This window comes from Berghia stephanieae, chromosome 4 (assembly GCF_034508935.2).
Source record: "Berghia stephanieae isolate SIO BIC M18660-M18661 chromosome 4, UCSD_Bste_1.3, whole genome shotgun sequence".
Classification (NCBI taxonomy): Eukaryota; Metazoa; Mollusca; class Gastropoda; order Nudibranchia; family Aeolidiidae; genus Berghia; species Berghia stephanieae.
In genome coordinates, this window is record NC_088363.1 from 53,910,260 (window position 1) to 53,917,759 (window position 7,500).

The following is a 7,500-nucleotide window of genomic DNA, read 5'->3' on the forward strand; positions in this document are numbered from 1 at the left end:
CAGTATTTTGTTGATGTGGCTTATTAAACTTATAGTTCTAAAATTTTCGCATCTGACTGCACCTGCTTTCTTTGGTATTGCTATGAAAATAGAGTTACAGAGATCTTCTGGAATTTTCCCAGTATTGTATATATTGTTGAATAATATGTGAAGTTCATCAATTGCTAGATCTCCTAGGCTTTTTAATACCTCTACAGATATTTCATCAGGGCCTGTTGCTTTACCATCCCTCATTCGTTCCATGGCATGTTCAATTTCACTTTTGGTGATGTTTGGTCCGCTTAATGGTTCTTTGAATTTCAGTGGTGGTTCATTTCTATTTGGATCATTGTACAGTTCGCCTATGTATTCTACCCATCGGCTTTCTATATGTTGTTCTTCAAATAGCAGTTCCCCTTGTTTGTTTTGGATACAACTTCCTGCTGCTTTGCTTTTCCTTTTCCCTGATAGTTCTTTTATTCTTTGGTGAGCTTGTTGGGGGTTGGGTTTGTATTCTCTTTCGATTTCGCAGCATTTCCAGTCTAGATAGTTCTCGTGTGCCTCGATGCATTTGGATTTAATGTGGTTGTTCAATGTTTGGTATTCTGCAGACCCTCTGTTGCATTTTCGTCTTTCTTCAAATAGGTTTAGAATTTCATTTGTCATCCATTCCTTTTTGCTGTTTATTTGAGCTATTGGTAAATGCTTTTCTGCAGTTGCTTTGACACACTTTTGGAATATATCAAATTGTTTTTCACATTTTTCATTATCAGGTTCACTTTGGCTTTGTATCATGAGTGCATTTTCAAATTCTTCTCTCATTTTTGTTTGTATGCCATTGTCTTTGCATAACCTGTAATCCCTCTTTATTCTACCAGCTGTTCTCTGAATAGCTTTAAACTTTATCCTTATTGTACAAACAACTGGGACATGGTCACTGTCTACATCGGCGCCTGGGTAGGTTTTGCAATTTAATATGCCATTTCTGAATCTTGATGATACTGCTATAAAGTCTATCTGGTTCCTTGCTCTGTCCCCTGGTGATTGCCATGTCCAGGTTCTTCTTGGGTGTTGTTGAAACCAGGTGTTTGAAATCATTAATTTATTTGTTCTACACCAATCTGCCCAGATGTTTCCTCGTTCATTTCTGTCTCCGAGTCCATGTGGTCCGATTATGTCACCATCTCTGCCTCTGCCAATCTTAGCATTTAGGTCCCCCATTACCATAAGGACTTCTTGTGATTTACACATTCGTTTTGCTTTGTCTAGTGAATGGTAAAACTCTGTCATATCTGCATCTGTCGCCTCTTCTGTTGGTGCATAAACTTGAATAATATTGGTGTCAACTACAGGTCCTCTTAGCTTAACCAGCAAAACTCTGTCTGAGATTGCTACGTGCCCTTTGTAAAATTTGGTTGATTTTTGGTCTAAGATCATCCCTACTCCTTTTTGGAAAGAGGTTCCACCACTCCATATGATCTTATATGTCATGTTGTTTTCTTGTTTTGACATGGTTCCCTGCTCTTTCCATCTCATCTCTGCCAGGCCAAGAATATTTATTTGGAGCCGTTTCATTTCTTTCAGAATGTTGTTTAGTTTTCCTTTTTGGGCACAGGTCCTGACATTCCATGTCCCAATTTTGGTTTTGTCACATTTGTTAAATTTATTTCGCCTAGTAACTGGCTGACGGTTCGGTGTGACCTGACGAACATCACGCTCCCAACCGAGCGAGGCAGCAGTCTTCCGTGAAAACATGCTCCCCTTTACGCTGTCACCGTTTAACTTTTTGGACTTATTCATGCAGTTAACTCGGCAAAGTTACAAGAATGGTTTGCCATTGCCTATTCTTGTCGCCCTCTGCAGTTGGCCAGCTTGACCTGTTACCGTTCGACCCCACGAGGAGGTTCCATCTATTTGGATTTATTTGGGACTTTACCAAAAGGTCGTTTTCGCAACTTTTCGACGAAAAAGACGTCAATATTGTAAAATTCGAATGACTGTCCTCTGTCCATTCTTTTTCGAGTGACGTCAACTTCATTCTATCTATATGCAACACACTCGTGATATTGATCCTATATGTTCAACTAAGGTACTCACAACATCCGCCAGCCGGATAAAACGTACCAACACATAAAACTTTGTACAACCTTAAATGTTATAGTCTCATTGGTATAATTTAGTGAGAACTAATCGTTAGATTTTTGACCAAAAACAATAACAAAGAGCTGAATTATATCAATCTTGTTACTTTTATAGATAGAATGAAGTTGACGTCAATCGGGTCTTTGTTATTTTTTTTTTTTTTTTTTTTTTTTTTTGTCATCCGCGTTTATGAGGAGCTAGTTCTGTATGCGCTTGGCTTAGAAGTTCACAACATTGCCATCCGGAAATATAACGGACCAACACACAAAACTATGTGTAACCATGAACTTTTATAGTCTGGTTAATACAGTTAAATGAGAATTACTCATAAACATGGATGGCAAAAAACAATAACAAAGACCCGAGTGATGTCAACTTCATTCTATCTATATTTGTCCAGAACAGTAAGCCTTTTGCCAAAGAGCTTACGATACTATAAGGGGAGTTTACGGCGTCACACATTCCGTAATTGATCGCGTTAAATAATGTCACTGCACGAGTATGTCGAATTTGAAAGATAGAAGCAGGAAGAATTTAAGAGAATGAAGGTGGGAAATATAAGGAGAAAGTAAATTATCTATAGTGGTCATGGTAGGTCATGGTAGGTCAGGAGCAGCAGCACCAGCTCAATGGTGGTGGTAGGAGTGATAGTGGTGGTGTAGGTGGTAGTAGTAGTAGTAGTAGTAGTAGTAGTAGTAGTAGTAGTAGTAGTAGTAGTAGTAGTAGTAGTAGTAGTAGTAGTAGTAGTAGTAGTAGTAGTAGTATTAGTAATGTTGTAGTACTAGTAATAGTAATAGTCGTAGTAGTAGTAGTAGTAGTAGTAGTAGTAGTAGTAGTAGTAGTAGTAGTAGTAGTAGTAGTAGTAGTAGTAATGTTGTAGTACTAGTAATAGTAATAGTCGTAGTAGTAGTACTAGTAGTAGTAGTAGTAGTAGTAGTAGTAGTAGTAGTAGTAGTAGTAGTAGTAGTAATGTTGTAGTACTAGTAATAGTAATAGTCGTAGTAGTAGTACTAGTAGTAGTAGTAGTAGTAGTAGTAGTAGTAGTAGTAGTAGTAGTAGTAGTAGTAGTAGTAGTAGTAGTAGTAGTAGTAAAGGAGAAAAGTGTGAAAGAAGGAGGAAGAGGATGGGTGTATGTAACGAAATGCTTCCGTGTAGGCGTCAGTTTACGACAGGATGTACGTCGTCGTAGTATTAGTTGTTGTTGTTATTGTAATCCCTCCGGAACAACCCTTCTTTTGTTGATACAGGTCGTATCAGATCATGCACCTATGGCCCGGAAGTTTGAATTAAACTACGTAGTGTGGGTGTTATTGTGAGAAAGGCATCAATCTTGTTTTCTCCGTAAACTTATAAGCAAAGTAGGATCCCTGTATTCTACGGGAGTGACTTTGTTATGGTATGGCTTGATTGATATCTCGTAACTATGGGGCTGACGAATTTATTTATCCTTGATATGAGGATGTCCGGTATCAGGATGGGTTGTTGTTGTCCATGATTATGGAATCTGGGGGAGTTTTAAGGAATTTCAGATGTTTACGGATATGACTAACATCCGTTTGTGTGGGTAGAATTTTGCTTCGTTTGCTTGATTTTTGCCTATAAATGCCAGAGTTTTGAGCAGTTTCTTCAGACCACTCAGCGGAGTCTTTTAGGCTCATTGTCTCAAAAGAGACCAGACAGTGGAGTCTTTTAGGCTCATAGTCTCTAAGCGATAACCACAGCGGAGTCTTTTAGGCTCATTGTCTCAAAAGAGACCAGACAGCGGAGTCTTTTAGGCTCATAGTCTCTAAGCGATAACCACAGCGGAGTCTTTTAGGCTCATTTGTTTAACTCTTGTGTAGAGTTGGATTAAAGTCTTGTGTAGACTTTGTAGTGCTCAAAGTTCGAGCTGAAACACGTTTTGTGTTAACTCTTGTGTAGAGTGTGATTTAAGTCTTGTGTAGACTTTGTGGTGCTCAAAGTTTGAGCTGAATCAAGTTGTGTTATAACTCTTGTGTAGAGTTTGATTAAAGTCTTGTGTAGACTTAATTTGTGATTTCAATAATCTGTTCGGCTCTGGTGAGATTTTGAATAATATGTTGTGATTACAATTATGATTGTGTTTTGATATCAATATCATAATATCACTTTAAATTTTGATTCTCAATTAATTAATCAGATAATGAAATTAATTGTGTAATATATTCTTGTTGTAAAGAAAATAAGCTTTTCTTGCTATAAAGCATTATTATTTCATATCTACAAAGTAAAGCAATATTAATCAACATTAATAAATTGATTTGTTTAAGTAAAATAATATTTACTCATTTAAAGTAAACATATTGAGTGAGTTCGAATATAGATAGAGTTATATTCGTATGATTATCATATTATAACAAAATCATTTTCTTTCTTTAAAGTGAATGAGCCGTTGGAGGCTGGGCTTTAACAAGCCAACTTTAGGCTATACGCTCATAGCTTGACACCAATAGAAACTGAACATTTGCCTGTTTTATAAGTTACCTGTGAAGAACCATTTGCTTATTTTAATATCAGAACATTGAGAAACTATTGATCTGTTTATGAATACTGTGAAATCAGAACAATTTCAAGAAGAGACAAATTAACAATATTAGAACAACCTTACAGTTTTTGTTGAATATCAAGGACACTCTTTTGGCTTTCTTCTACACGTCTGGATTGTGTTTAGTTAGTTAGTTAATTATTAGTTGCCTGTATGACTGTGATGGTTGCAACCTATCTGTGAGATTGTCTGATGTGGTAGCGGTTTGGTAAAGTATTCATAATTAATTGATTTAATTATATATTTTCATATCGCTTTCATATCATATTCATCATCACACCATCTCCATCAATTTGTCATCCATCCATTTGATTTCATACTTATTACATCTATCATTTCATCTTTATATCTCATAATATCTTTGTTATATTGTAATAAAATATATCTTCATTTAGCTTCAAAACCTTTATCAACGTATTGTTTTTGGTTATTGATCGGTGTCGTAGCTTGAATATAGCACACATAAACAAGGTTGCAAACTGCGCTACATAAGCATACGGTTTACGTGCGCACTTTGTGACATAATTTGGTGTCAGAAGTGGGATTCTTATTGTTGTGCATTCAAGAGACATCGCGACCAAAGAATTGTTGAGACAGGTTAGGGAGTTGTTTGAAACTTGAGATAGATACTATCTTTGAGCTTAAAGCAAATTGGTATCCATTTAATGGTTATAAGACTGTCATTATACGCAAGGTGTAATACAAGTTATTCTGGTAAATTTCACTTGTTCGGTTCTAAGTTGTCAGTCATCTGTCATCGTGATACGGATCACTGACTTAGCGCGCACGCGGTACTCGCGCTGTAAAGCCTCCATTGTCCCCCCTCTCCCTGTTGTATGGAACGAAGGTGGTTGTTGGGGTAATTTGATTCTGGGTGAAGATTGTGTTGGTCCCGTGTGAGGATCTGTATTAAATCATTTGTTCTGACTTTCTATGCACATACTATAGTAAGTCAAGGTATTGATTCTGTGTAAGAATCTGGGTGAAGATATTTTGTTGATTCTGTGTAAGAATCTGGGTGAAGATATTTTGTTGATTCTAAGAGAGAATCTGGGTGAAGATATTTTGTTGATTCTAAGAGAGAATCTGGGTGAAGATATTTTGTTGATTCTAAGAGAGAATCTGGGTGAAGATATTTTGTTGATTCTAAGAAAGAATCTGGGTGAAGATATTTTGTTGATTCTGAGAAAGAATCTGGGTGAAGTTATTTTGTTGATTCTGAGAAAGAATCTGGGTGAAGATAGTTTTTATGATTCCGTGTGGGGAATCTGGGTGAAGCTATTTTGTTGATTCCGTTTGAGGAATCTGGGTGAAGCTATTGTGTTGATTCCGTGTGGGGAATCTGGGTGAAGCGTTGGTTCCGTGTGAGGACCTGTATTAAATCAGTTGTTTTGACTCTAATATACGTCTATATTAAGTCAATGTTTTGATTCTGTGTAGGAATCTGGGTGAAGCGTTGGTTCTGTGTTAGGACCTGTAGTAAATTTGTTTTGATTCTATATTTGAGTCTATATATAGATCAATGTTGAATTCCGTGTAGGAATCGGTATTAATTGCCTGTTTTGAATCTGTTTTGGGATCTATATTGACCGCATATCGTTAATAAGGTTACTTGTAATACCACTTTATTCTACGTGAAAGTAACATTTACGGCAACAGTGTCGATAAACATATTGAAGTTTGTTTATTTGAATTTGAATTGGTTTGATTAATTGTCCTAGAGATGGATGTGGAAAGATTAATTAAACCTGGAGAAAAATTGGAGTTAAGGGGTGAAGATCTCCGTGCTTGGGTGACAGCCCAGTTACAAGAAGATGAAGAGAGAAAAGAGAAGGAGAGAGAACGTGCCAAAGAAGAGGAGGAGATAAGCAGAGCACGAGCTCAAAGGCAAGAAGCTCTGATGGAGAAAGAGCTTGAACTGCTTAGGTTAAAGTCGGAGTGTCAGGCTTCCTCCAACAACGACAGTATGACAAGTGACATTCGATCATTTACTCATGCTCCCACTGTTAAGAGTCCTCGACTTCCATGTTTTGACGAAAACAAGGATCATGAACCACCGAAATGCATGACACACGGCAAGGTGGAGTTGAAGTGTGGATGTGTGATGCCGATGTTGTCTGTTGAAGGAAGGGACAACCATGAGCCCAAATAATTGTCGAGATCGATGTGATCTTGAGGCATTTCGATGATCTAACTAAATGTTGTACCAAATTTAGTCTTAGGGGGGAGATATGTAACGAAATGCTTCCGTGTAGGCGTCAGTTTACGACAGGATGTACGTCGTCGTAGTATTAGTTGTTGTTGTTATTGTAATCCCTCCGGAACAACCCTTCTTTTGTTGATACAGGTCGTATCAGATCATGCACCTATGGCCCGGAAGTTTGAATTAAACTACGTAGTGTGGGTGTTATTGTGAGAAAGGCATCAATCTTGTTTTCTCCGTAAACTTATAAGCAAAGTAGGATCCCTGTATTCTACGGGAGTGACTTTGTTATGGTATGGCTTGATTGATATCTCGTAACTATGGGGCTGACGAATTTATTTATCCTTGATATGAGGATGTCCGGTATCAGGATGGTTGTTGTTGTCCATGATTATGGAATCTGGGGGAGTTTTAAGGAATTTCAGATGTTTACGGATATGACTAACATCCGTTTGTGTGGGTAGAATTTTGCTTCGTTTGCTTGATTTTTGCCTATAAATGCCAGAGTTTTGAGCAGTTTCTTCAGACCACTCAGCGGAGTCTTTTAGGCTCATTGTCTCAAAAGAGACCCGACAGCGGAGTCTTTTAGGCTCATAGTCTCTAAGCGATAACC

General features: G+C 37.5%; 1 long non-coding RNA gene across 1 annotated transcript in view; it reads left to right on the forward strand.

The window, feature by feature from the left end:
- The first annotated feature begins 1,366 nt into the window (after nucleotides 1–1,366).
- The window catches only part of LOC144970830 (uncharacterized), a 21,777-nt gene continuing 15,643 nt past the window's right edge, over nucleotides 1,367–7,500 (forward strand). Inside the window, exon 1 of the long non-coding RNA XR_013645033.1 lies at nucleotides 1,367–1,438. This is a non-coding gene — a long non-coding RNA (uncharacterized LOC144970830). The remainder of the gene's footprint in view (nucleotides 1,439–7,500) is intronic.